This window comes from Microtus pennsylvanicus, chromosome 15 (assembly GCF_037038515.1).
Source record: "Microtus pennsylvanicus isolate mMicPen1 chromosome 15, mMicPen1.hap1, whole genome shotgun sequence".
Classification (NCBI taxonomy): Eukaryota; Metazoa; Chordata; class Mammalia; order Rodentia; family Cricetidae; genus Microtus; species Microtus pennsylvanicus.
In genome coordinates, this window is record NC_134593.1 from 7,006,696 (window position 1) to 7,020,359 (window position 13,664).

The following is a 13,664-nucleotide window of genomic DNA, read 5'->3' on the forward strand; positions in this document are numbered from 1 at the left end:
ATTGTCACACACACACACACACACACACACACACACACACACACACACACACAGCCTAATGAATCTGTTCAGCATTGCTTGCATGTACACTATTTTAGGGATGGCCATTATTAGTATTGGGTAGGCAATTACAGGGCTCATTCCTGGGGAAAGACTATTTTTTTTTGTCTAGGAGTAAGGCCCCAAGAGATTCCCACCTTCCATGTTACCATAGCTATTGATATTGTCAGTGTCCAAGTCTTGTTTAGGCAGACATACTATTGAGTGAAACTTCTATGCAATTGCTAGGTGATACAATCTCAGGGCAGATTTTCCCCTCTTCTGAGATTTTCCATGAGCCTTAGGTATAGAAGTTGTGTGTGTGTGTGTATGAATTAGGGCTGGGAAACCCAGGATCAGTTTTTCTCTGCATTTTGACTTGGTGCCGGAGAATTGTTTGTAATCTGTCAATCATGTTTTAAATAAATGCTGATTGGCCAGGCAGGAAGAATAGGTGGGAAAACCAGACAGGAAGTAGAAATGATGTAATGAGAGCAAGAGAATTCTGGGAAGGAAGAAGTTGATTCCTCCCACTCCTGCTTAGATCACCGAAGCAGCAGGATGTGATCTGCCCCACTGAAAAAAGGTACTGAGCCCCATGGCTAATATAGATCAGAATAATGGATTAATATAAGCTACAAGAGCTAATAAGTAGCCTGACCTAATGGGCCAATCAGCTTTATAACTTATAGAGATTTCTGTGTGATTTTTTTGGGCGGCTGGCCAGATGTGGGGAACCAGGCAGGACAGAAACCCCAACAAGCAGGCCCCATTCATGTTGCATTGACTAGTTGTGGTTTTCTATAATGGTCTCTGTTGCATGGAGAAGTTTCTTTAGTGAGTGTTAGGAACTATGGTATAAGGCTGAGTATTTAGAATGCAGTTAGAAATTGCTATCCTGGTTCTCACAGTGGCTACATTATTTCACAATCTCAACAAGAGCAAGTGAGAATGTCAGTCCTCCAACATCCTCATCAACACTTTCTGCTGTCAATTTTGTGATTGAAATTTTAGGCATTTGAGTCATGCACACCAAAATATCACGTTTCTTTTAAAAATTGAAATCTAATTCACAAACCATAAATTCACCCTGAAAAGCACACTATTCGGTGGCTTTTACTATATTCCAAAGCCATAATCTCAATTTGGGACATTGACGCCCACTAGAAAGAAGTTGCACCAGCAGTTTCTCCCGGTTCTCACCACCCCCAGTTCCTAATCTAGAGATTCCCATGGGTTAGTCTTTCCTGGACGTATTTATAAGTGTGCATATGTACCTTTTGTGACTGACTGCTCAGTGCACAGGTTTTCAAGGTTCATCTTTGTTGTTTCATTCACTGTTATGACCAAATAATACAATAAAAATCTGTTTTTGGTTTTTAATGCTCTATAAAATTACAGCAAACACTGAGTTAGAAAATACAGCATCATTATTTTGGGGGAAAATATGTCTGTGTTATAAGTTGATTATTAGTTGCTCTTCACAGATTCGTGTGTTTAAACACTTGCTCCCCAACTGATGGAGCTGTTTGAAAGACTTTAGAACCTTTAGAAGGTGGAGCTTTGCTGGAAGAAGTGGATCACTAAGAGGCAGGTCCTGAGGTTTTATAGCCATCCGCACTTCCTGTTCATTTTCTGTTTCTTAACTGTAGACACAGTGTGATGAGTCTCTTCTTCCTTCATCCTTCCCTCCCATGATGAAGTGCATCTCTTCAAACCATAAAGCAATCTTGAAACCAACCAAATCCCACCTCTCATCAGAAATATAGTCACAGCAAGACAGTACACAGAAAGAGTAATCAATCTAGCACATGAAAACCATGCCTCACAAGGTAATAATCTTAGAGTCTGTAAATGGCTCATCCTGGTAGAGTCTGTTTTACTACTTATACAAAAAAGAAAATTATGTTAAGAGGTATTACATGACTTGACTGAGATGACTCCACTAACAGGTGCCAGAACTAGGGTTCATGACCTATTCAGCTGACCTTTGAAAACAGCTTGTGCTACCTTGTGTTGTTCACTAGCCATCACTGTATAGGGCCAGAAGAAGAAGGTCATGTATCACCTTTTCCACTATTACCTGGAAGTGTGTACATTGGGGGACTCAGATTCTTCACTGTTCTGCACAAGTCAATGGATGACCAAGAAAGTGACATGAATATTGATAAGTAAAGTATCGAGAGTAGGTAGATTTATAAATATGTAATCTTTCAATGATGAAGACCAACTTTTTATCATTTTGCTTTTTAAATGTAGTATCTCAGTTATCTCAGGTTGGCACGGAATTCATCAGGTAGCTGAGGATGCCTTTTAACTTCTGATCCTACTATGTGCTGAAATTACAGGCAAGCACTATAATGTCTGTGCTTCACTCTGATTTAATTGAGTGTGTGTGCATGTGTGTGTATGCACATGTACATGTGTGTGTGTGCACATATGCCAGAAATATGCATGCACCAAATTTAGGAATATTTTCTGCACACATCTCTTCTTCAGGAACTCAAGAGATAGAAACATTGGTATTTATGATAGCACCATGGACCTGTAAGGCTCTTGAATTTTTGCTCAGTATTAGATCTGTTCTTCTGATTAGACGTTTTCCAGTCATTTGTCTTTTAAGTTTATTGACCTTTTCCTCCAAATCTCCATTTTGATATTGAACCTATCACTGAGTTTTAAATTTTCAGATACTGACAATATATTTTTAGTTCCAAACTTTCTATTTAAAAACAATTTTTCCTCTGCTGAGATTGGCTACCTTTGCATTCATTACATAATGCTTTCCTTGACCTCTTGGGGGTAGTGTAATAGCTAAGCTGTTCTTGTGTCTTTATCTGGTTATCTCAAAATCTGAATCATCTCAGTGTGGTATCTGGTCACTGCCTTAACTCTTGAGAACTGATCATATTTTCTTTACTCATTTTATTTTGAATAATGTGAACTCTGATTCAAACTCTTAACTATCTTGTTTGGGTCTCTGTACACCAGCTACTTGCATGTTGAGGCAATAGTTTATATCAGGATTTTGTCCATAACAACTTAAAACCTTTATTTTTCTCTAGGTTCCTCATATTTCATATTTTATGTAAATGTTGTATGGGAATGAGCTTGGACCTTTGTTGTCCATAAATAGACGGGTATCTCCTCCTGGTTTCTCTGGGTTCTAATCATCTCTTTCCATTTTATCTGGCCAGAAGGGTGGGGATATCCATTTTCTGTTCTGCTTTTGCAGTACACTTCATTGTGATTGAGAAGGAAGAATACACAAGAAGGAGAATGCCACTCATTGCACAAGAAGGGGATTTCACTCAGATTCTTTGCATAGCCCGGCTTTCTGATTTTACTTCTAAGAGACAGACTTCCCCTTGGAACTTTTAGAACCTTTGACAACCATCACTACACAGTGGACCTCTGGAAGATGGGGGAAAAAAAGAACTCAGAATATAGGCACTGTTGGAGGGAGGCCTTTTGTTCTTCCCAGCCACCTGGCTAGCTTACACACAAAATAATCACACAGAAACTGTATTGTTTAAATCACTGCTTGTCCCATTAGCTCTAGCTTCTTATGGGCTAACACTTCCATCTTAATTTAACCCATTTCTATTAATCTGTATATCACCACGAGGTCATGGCCTACCAGCAAAGTTTCAGCATGTCTATCTTTGGTGGCTCCATGGCATCTCCCTCCACCTTCCTTCTCCCAGCATTCATTCAGTCCAGTTTTCTCTACCTACTTAAGTTCTACCCTATCAACAGACCAAGGCAGTTTCTTTATTTATTAACCAATAAGAGCAAAACATAGACAGAAGGACCTCCCACACCAAGGCACTCTCCCATACATATCACCTCCGATCAGGAAAATAGATTTCTTTCAGGGCTTTTGCTCCCAGAACCTGATCCTCAGCTTAGCCTAAACAGATCATCCCTCTCTTAAGTTGTTTCTGTCAGGGTATTTACTACAGAAACTGGAAGAAAAAATAGGGCCGCATATAAAATGCTCAGAAAAGTTAAATACTGTATCATTGTTGGGTATTCATGATTTCTTTTCTGGGTACAGTTATATAGTCTCAGTTATTCATAAGGCAGCCCAGCGGTGAAGGACCAGACTAGGAACATAGTGAGCTGTGCCCTCAAAGACAAAACAGATCTTTTTCCTTTCCATTTTTCCTATGTTTCTCAATTTTCTGGACTTGACATATGAAGAATTGCAACAAAACCTGCCCCTGGTTATAAACCTCTAGCTCTTTCTTTGCATTTTAGCCTCCCTTGCAGTTCCATGCTCCCATGACCTGATTCTGGGCAATGGAAATGCTTTTGGCAATGATTTTAGCTGCTCCTTAAATTTATCAATTTAGGAATCCTACCATTGCTTTCCTTATATGGTAACCTTGGAGACCACCAATGCTAGATGGGTTAGCTACATGGTAGAAAAGAGGTACCCACTCTGTATTGTGCTGTGTGTTGGTGGGAAATAAGCCTCTACTGTGCAGGGTTGTTGTAGACACCAGCATTAGCCACTCAGACTTCCATAACAGTGTGAATACAAATGACCAGTGTACAAGAGTGGAAAACAGAATTTCATACACATTCTGCAAGAACTTAGGAAAAGTTCCGTAAACTTCCTTTGCTTTGGATGCCAAGGGGTCAGAAATACTTTGCAAAAATAAAAAATTACATCAAAGCAGGATCTTTTAATTATGAGACACTAACTTGTCAACTTTTAGAAATAAGCACAGTTGTCAAATGTCCTCATTATTATGGTTAGGAAGCTAATCTAATCCTTTTGGGAAGTCCCAAAGGCAGCCAAGCTGCCAAACAAAGGCTTCTTTGTTGATATTTCTCATCAGCAAATCGATCCGCCCAGCTGCTGTGGCGAACTGGTGATAACAGTGATGCCAAGAACCTCAGGGTTGAGACACTGTAACACCATTTATCAGTTGTAAACATCTGGGCTATGCACTTTGCTTCTGGGACCTCTGGTTTTCACACCTGTAAAAAGTGGCAGGGAGCAGCTGCCGGTGGGTCATGACTTGGGCTGCAATGAAACTGCATCCCCATTTGCACAGCAGCCTTTTTCTGCTGAGATGCAGCTGAGAAACAGTAACTTCATGAGGCAGAGCTGTGGCTTCCCTGGAAATTCTCCAAGACACAGCCTTTTCAGAGGCCTGGCCGCCTTAGCTGGGAGGGGTGTCATGAAGGCATTGCAATGTACAGTTCTGGAAGGTTAATGATGACCATAAGATCAGACAGCTACAACCAGGAGGACAAACAGTAGAGCAGGGCAAACACTGAATTCTACTCTTTTAGATGGTGGTGGATGGCTACTCATTTGTTCCTGGTGGCCCAGACCTGAAATAATTACACAGAAACTGTATTAATTAAATCACTGCTTGGCCAATAGCGTACGCATCTTTCTAGCTAGCTCTTATATCTTACATTAACCCATTTCTATTCATCTGTGCATCATAATGAGACTCATGGTTTACCGGTAAATATCCTGGATCTCTGTCTCCTTCAGCAGCAGCTACATGACATCTCTGACTCTGCCTATTCTCTATATACCTTTTCCAGCCTGGCTGTATTCTGCACTGCTATAGGCCCAAGCTGCTTTTTATTAACCAGTGGTATGCAGAGAGGAATCCCACATCCCTTCCTTTTTTCTGTCTAAATAAAAAGGAATATTTTAACTTTAACATAGTAAAATTAAAGCATTTATCAAGCAAGAATTACAGTTACAACATTTATATCTACTTTATCTTTTATCATAACCAAGGAAAACTATAATTATAACTATCTATTCTTCAACTCCATCAAAGACTCTAGAAGGATATAATATTACCTAAGTAAACAGGAAGTGCATTGTAAACAACTTCCAAAACTCTAGAATTGACAGAGACATCTTGTTGCCTGGACAGTCACACAAAGTTCATCTGCAATATTGGGGCACTCATCTTCTTCCTACAGTCCCATAGTATCCAGAAGACTTTTCCAGAAAGCAGGAAATTTCAAAGACAATTCTGTCTATATTGGCAGTCTGTCAGTCACTTTCTTCTGTATCCTGAAGAATGTCTGGCAGACTCTTTTATGAAGCAGAAATCCTGAAGGACCATCTCACCTTTAGGCAAGTTCAGCAGTCATTTCTCTGTGGGTCCTGCATGTCCAGTTCATACAGCATAACATCAAGCAGTCCAGGCAAGAGAAGTTGTTTTTTGCCCAAATGGCTAACAAACTCCATAAGGAGCCTCTTTAATGTTCATCTTCCTCTTGCAGTAATTGGTGCTGCCAGGAGCAGATGTGTCTCATTGTCATGAGAAGTCCTAAATTCTTAAAACATTTTAAATGCCATTTTCTGTATATCTTTGAAAGAATAGAAGAATACTATCCATCTGAAATATATCTCTGTACATATAGAAAACCTAACTAACATGACTACAGGTTTGGCTATTACAAATGGCTATCTATTAATCTATATTTCTTAATTATACATTTCATTTTTAAATGAGCTGCACAAACACAGTACCTTAAACAAGAGCAGAAATACATGTAACAAAACTGACCTTAAATTTGTTTCAATAGACCAAGGTCCATACCAATGCAAAGTATTCATCTCTATAGCTTATCCCCCTTAAAATATAAACAAACATTTATAAACAATCATTTAGGGAATTTGAACATTGTTGTCTAGACTGCTTCCTGCTGATTGAGGATTCTGTTAATTAGGTCTTCCATGGGGTATCCTGTGTGGTAGGTCCATCTCAGTCAGCAGTCTTGAAACCATCATGAATGTTGGACCATCTAGGTCATTGTTTTAAGAGGTCTTGTTTGATCAAACCATATTAGTCTGGAAAGTATCCACAGGTGCTCATCCTCTGTGAAAACAAAAGTAGAATGTCTTTTCTACTTTTATTAAAGCAAAATATCCTTAGACCCAAATTTGAAGTCAAGATACCTTTAAAATATATATGGTTGGTTTAGCTTAGCAACCCATACAATGAAATGTCTCTTTGTATTTAGCTCATTTGCAGTCAAAAAATTCAAACACAATAAAAACATAATCTAGACTCTCAATGTATATTACATCTTTTTGTGGCTTAGTTTTCTTACTCTATTTTCTTTTCTACTCTATTATATTATAACTGTCTATACTCTTTTTCCTCTCTCTCTCTCTCTCTCTCTCTCTCTCTCTCTCTCTCTCTCGGCTACTTAATTTATCCAACACTGACCCATTTAGAGGTCTTTTTCTGTGAATCTGTCTTTATTGCATATCTGTGATTTTTATCTGACCAGGAGTGCTATTTTTAAATGCTAAGTGGGCATGCCTAAGACCAACTCCAAGGTTCTGCCTGTTGGCTCTGCCTAGTCCAATATGGCAGAGATATGTCTGCTGTCTCTGAGAACCATGCACACTGCCCCATTTTCAGACACATAGTGGGTCTGTGTTGCCGTTAAGCAAGTTGTAGCACTCTGATCACAAACCTCATTTAAATGCTCCATGACCTCCTGAAAGAATCAGAGCCCTTCCTGCTGGTGTGCCAGGAAGCTGCAGTTTTTAAAGAAGATGTGCAGTTTTTACTGCTAAAGCTGAGTCAGAAAACCTTTTAAAGGAGCAACGTCTCTGCTTTCTGCCAGCAAACAGAGCAAGAAACTGTATTAAACTTTGTATTTTTTTGTGTGCACCTAAAATTTGTTTTCAAGCTCTCTTAGGTTTTCAAGTAGATTTAGTTGACCATGTTGGTGCCAATTTGTTGGCAGTGCTGCTCATTGATTCCCAGCTACCCAGACCCAAAATAATTACACAGAAACTGTATTAATTAAATCACTGCTTGGCCAATAGCTTAAGCGTCTTTCTACCTAGCTCTTATATTTTAAATTAACCCATTTCTATTAATCTGTGTATTATCACAAGGCCCATGGTTTACTGGTAAAGTTCCTCATGTTTCCTTACATGGCAGTGATTTGGTGTCTCACAGACTCCACTTATTCTCTCTACTTAACTTTTCCAGTCTGGCTATATTCTGCATTGCTATAGATTCAAGCAGCCTCTTTATTAACCAAAGCAATACAGAGGGGAATAGGAATATGATAAAAAAATGCATGGTCAGATTGTGAAGTCCTTCATGTGGAGCTATTTTGTAGGAAAAGCTGATATTTTCAATGTGAAATAAGCTACTGAGTTAATTTATATGTAAGTGGAACATGTTTGATAAAAAGTTCTGTAGAAGTTGTTATAAAAATCTTAAATGCCTGTTTTCATATGAAAAATAAAATTAATTAGATTAGTAGAAATAGTAGAATCTGCTTTGATCAGCCTTGAACTTGGTGATGCAGGAATGACTTGGGGACGTGAAGGAGAATGTACTCTGTCTGGTGATTTTTGTCCACCCAAAACAGTGATACAGAGGACACCACCTGAATGATTTGGGAATAAGCCAACTTGTGGCTAAAAAAAAAACAACACCCTGCTGAAGCCTTAAGTTGTAGCCATAAGGGTCAGGCAAGCAGCCTGTCACCTGTGACACTGGGATGATGGAGATGAGAAATCCAAAGTCTCTTTAAAAAATCTAACATCCTTTCAAAGGTACAAAGTCTCTTAACTGTGGCTTCTATGAAATAGAAAATAGATTACATAATTTCTTATTCCAAGAATTAGAGCACAGTTCCACATAAAAGTTGTCTTCTGGGGGCATGTATGGCTTTGGGAAATTGTGTTGTATTCATGAATGTCTTGGTTATTTATTTTATTGCTGTGATAAAGGCCATGACCAAATGTAACTTGGGGAGGAAAGTTGCTTGCTTCAACTTATACTTTATAGTCCCTCTTGAAGTGAAGTTAGGATATGAAATCAACAAAGGAACCTGGATCCAGGAACTGAAGCAGATGTTTTGAAAGGGCAATACCTATTGGCTTGCTTCTCTTGACTTGCTCAATTTGCTTTCTAACACACTCCAGAACCACCTGTTTAGGGATGTTACTGCCTGTGCTTGTGGAAGCCAGTGTTGATACTGCCCACAATCTCCTTGTACTTGGTCATAAGATGTTGTCCAGATCAATTCTGGTTATTCTTATAAAGTTAGTGCTTGATGTCTGGGACCCACTCACAATCCTCTGGTCTCCACAGAGCTGTCCAGGAAGCAACAGTTCTCTGTCTCTGCCAACTGAAGAGTTTTCAGCTTGTCTTGCAGGTTTAGGCTGGCTCCACTCTACAGCTGTCTCTGGCCTTATTGGTCACCCCATGCTATTGCCATCGCACTGTTGCCTCCCATGTGTTTGCATCTCTACTGCAACTGAAGCTGCACCTTCACCAACAACTTTTACTATTCTTTCTTCAGGGACTTCAGACCAATCACACAGTGTCAAATCTCACCTGTCCTTCATGACCTCTTTATGCCTTCAAAACCAATACCATCTGGATAACTGTTAAACATTACCAAGTTCAGCATGAGATGCAGCTTTGGCCCTGTCTGGTCCACAGCTCTGTCTGCTAATCTGGAAGAAATAATCCCAGAAGATTTCACATCAGTGGTGGTAGTCTCTTCTATTTTTTTTCCTAGTACTCAATATTGTATGATTTTTTTTTATTGAGAAAAGGAAAATAAAACAAGTTTCCGCCTCCTCCCAGCCTCCCATTTCCCTCCCTCTCCTCCCACTCTTCTCTGCCTCCTCCCACCCTTCTCCCAGTCCCTCCACTCCTCTGCCCCTCCCTCTCCAGTCCAAAGAGCAGTCAGGGTTCCCTGCCCTGTGGTAAGTCCTAGGTCCTCCCCCCTCTGTTCAAATCTAGGAAGGTGAACATCCAAACTGGCTAGGCTCCCACAAAGCCAGCACATTAAGTAGGATCAAAACCCCGTGCCATTGTTCTTGGCGTCTCATCAGCCCTCATTTTTCACCATGTTCAGAGAGTCCAGTTTTATCCCATGCTTTTTCAGTCACAGTCCAGCTGGCCTTGGTGAGCTCCCTATTGATCAGCTCCACTGTCTCAGTGGGTGGGTGCACCCCTCATGGTCCCGACTTCTTTGCTCATGTTTTTCCTCCTTCTGCTTTTCAATGGGACCATGGGAGCTCAGTCCAGTGCTCCAGTGTGGGTCTCTGTCACTATCTCCATCCATCAGCAGATGAAGGTTCTATGGTGATATGCAAGATATTCGTCAGTATTGCTATAGGATAGGGTCATTTCAGGTTCCCTATCCTCAGCTGCCCAAGGAACTAACTGGGGACATCTCCTTGGGCTCCTGGGAGCCACTCGAGGTTCAAGTCTCTCGTCAACCCTAAGGTGGCTCCCTTAACTAAAAATTGTGCTTCCGTGCTCCCCTATCCAACCTTCCTTTATCCCAATCATCCTTTTTCCCCAAGTTCCCCCATCCTCCCCTTCTCCCTTTTCTCTCCCCATCTCCCCTTACCCCCATCCCACCTCACCCCCAAGGTCCCAATTTTCTCCCTGACAATTTTGTCTACTTCCCATAGGCAAGAGGATAACTATATGTTTTTCCTTGGGTTCACCTTCTTACTTAGCTTCTTTAGGATCACCAATTGTAGACTCCGTGACCCTTATTTATGGCTAGAAACCAATTATGAGTGTGTACATCCCATGTTAATCTTTTTGGGTCTGGGTTGCCTCACTCAGTATAGTGTTTTCTATTTCCATCCATTTGCATGCAAAATTTGAGAAGTCATTGTTTTTCCCCACAGCGTAGTACTCGAATGTCTATATATTCCACACTTTCTTCATCCATTCTTCCATTGAAGGGCATCTAGGTTGTTTTCAGGTTCTGGCTATTACAAATAATACTGCTGTAAACATAGTTGAACAAATGCTCTTGTCACATGATAGGACATCTCTAGGGTATATTCCCAGGAGTGGTATTGCTGGGTCCAGGGGTAGGTTGATCCCGAATTTCCTGAGAAACCGAAACACTGATTTCCAAAGTGGTTGCACAAGATTGCATTCCCACCAGCAATGGATGAGGGTATCCCTTGGTCCACAGCCTCTCCAGCAAAGGCTATCATTGGAGTTTTTTATTTTAGCCATTCTGACAGGTGTAAGATGATATCTCAAAGTTGTTTTGATTTGCATTTTCCTGGTCGCTAAGGAGGTTGAGCATGACCTTAAGTGTCTTTTGGCCATTTGAACTTCTTCTGTTGAGAATTCTCTGTTCAGTTCAGTGCCCCATTGTTTAATTGGGTTAATTAGCATTTTAAAGTCTAGTTTCCTCAGTTCTCTATATATTTTGGAGATCAGACCTTTGTCTGTTGCGGGGTTGGTGAAGATCTTCTCCCAGTCAGTAGGTTGCCTTTTTGTCTTGGTGGCAGTGTCCTTTGCTTTACAGAAGCGTCTCAGTTTTAGTAGGTCCCATTTAATCAATGTTGCCCTTAATGTCTGTGCTTCTGGGATTACACATAGGAAGCGATCTCTTGTGCCCATCTGTTGTAGGGTACTTCCCACTTTCTCTTCTATCAAGTTCAATGTGTTCTGACTGATATTGAGGTCTTTAATCCATTTAGACTTGAGTTTTGTGCATGGTGATAGATATGGGTCTATTTTCATTCTGCTACAGGTTGACATCCAGTTATGCCATCACCATTTGTTGAAGATGCTTTCTTTCTTCCATTGTATACTTTTAGCTCCTTTATCGAAAATGAGGTGTTCATAGGTTTGTGGGGTAAAATTCGGGTCTTCTATACTGTAGCGGCGTAAACGAATGCAGACAGTTTGTAAAGATATATATAGTTTTAATGTAGAAATAGACTTACAGAACCACCGTTCCCGCAGAGACCAGGAAAGTAGAAGCGGAGAGCTCGGAGCACGCTCGCCAAATTTATAGGCAGACATTAGCCCGAGGCGAACACGCCCCGTAAGGGGCGTGACTTATCCCTACATCTCCCCTTTTTGTCTAAATAAGACAGAACTAAACCAAATACAACTACATACAATAACAACAAATAATAAATATAACAAACAATATTGAGAACAAAAGCTTTGCTAAACATTCTATCTCAAGGAGTCCAAATAATGTAAAGAGTAACTACAATTATATAATCTTCAACTCAGTCAAAGATCTGAGAAGGGAATAAACACTACTCAACAAACGAGATATATCCAAAATGTGCAACAATTGACAGAGACAACTGACTACCTGGGCAATCACCCAAAGTCTCGTTTGCAATGTTGAGTCAACCAATTTTGGCTAAGGCCTAACATAACTGACATACCATTATTAAAGGCAAGGAACTTTTCAAAACTATCTTACCCTGTCTTGGCAGGATATGACAGTCCTGTTTTATCCATTGATGCACGCTCTGTATCTGTGTCAGTGGTTGAAGTATGGGCATTTCTTTGCCCAAAGGCCAGTTCTGCAGAATAGAAAGGCTCCAGGTGGAGTGTCTTTGGTGCTCAACATTCTCTCGGGAATAGAGCGGTGTTGCCAGGAGCAATTGTGTCTCACTATCACGAAACTCTGAGTTAGATTAAAGGCCATTTTCTACAGCTCTTTGAAGAGGTTGAAGATTATCTATCTATACTGAGTATAATCTCTATATATCTAAAGAACCTGATTAGTCTGATTATAAATGACAAACTTAGATGACTATTTATCTATATAATTCTCAATATCTATCTAACTTAAAGACTAAGACAATAAACAACTGTGTAACAAATGAGGATAATGAGCTCCAAATATAAACACTGTACAAATATACATTGCAATATGGTAAATATATATCAATGCACAAACATTATATAAGTATCTTAATCAGAGGTAGAAATGTACATTGCAATATGGTAAATGTATACAATATATATATCAATACAATATATGGCAATACATAAAAATGTTTTAAACAGACATAGAAACATGCATGCATACAATAGTCAATATAATTTAACTTTGTTTCAATATACAAGAATTGATACCAATATATTTGTCTAAAAGCAGTAACTCGCAATTGTAAATCTATAATCCCATCATTCCCTCTTTTTTTTTTCAAAATGATCCCTGAGCTTATAAAATTCCTCCCCCAACCTCCCAACCCCTAAATGATGTCCCTAAACCCAGGGGTAAACTTTACTGGGAGAGGGGATGTCGTCCTCTAGAATTACTTCCATCTGTCATGGGGGCGACGTTCTTTCTGGGGGATCCTGTGAAAGTAAAATGATGGTTAAATTTCAAGATCAATGTCTTTTAAAATTGCAAAGAGTCTCTGAGTATTTTGTGGAGGTCTGGCCAGAATGTTGTACAAGATGTGCACCATTTCAGCTAACCAAGTTGGGATCGTCTTGTGCAGCTGGTATCCAAAACAGGTCTTGTAGTAGCGCTATCAGTATCATGACGTCATATCAACCAGGTAGAGTTGTTATTGTGGGGCCCCATCTTCTTCCTGGAAACTTCAAATGTCACTTCGGGAAAAACTCATTGTTCATTATAAAAAACTTAAACATTAATCATATAGACATATATATACATACATATATATATTCAATAAAAGGCATGATAGATATATTCAATGAAAAATATGATAGATATGAAGAAAAGCAAGGATGTTTTCTAAACTCATATTTCTTTCTGTCCCATATCATGGCTCTTGACATGAGACAGAAACTCCAGAAACTCTGGGTTTTTCTCTTACTAAC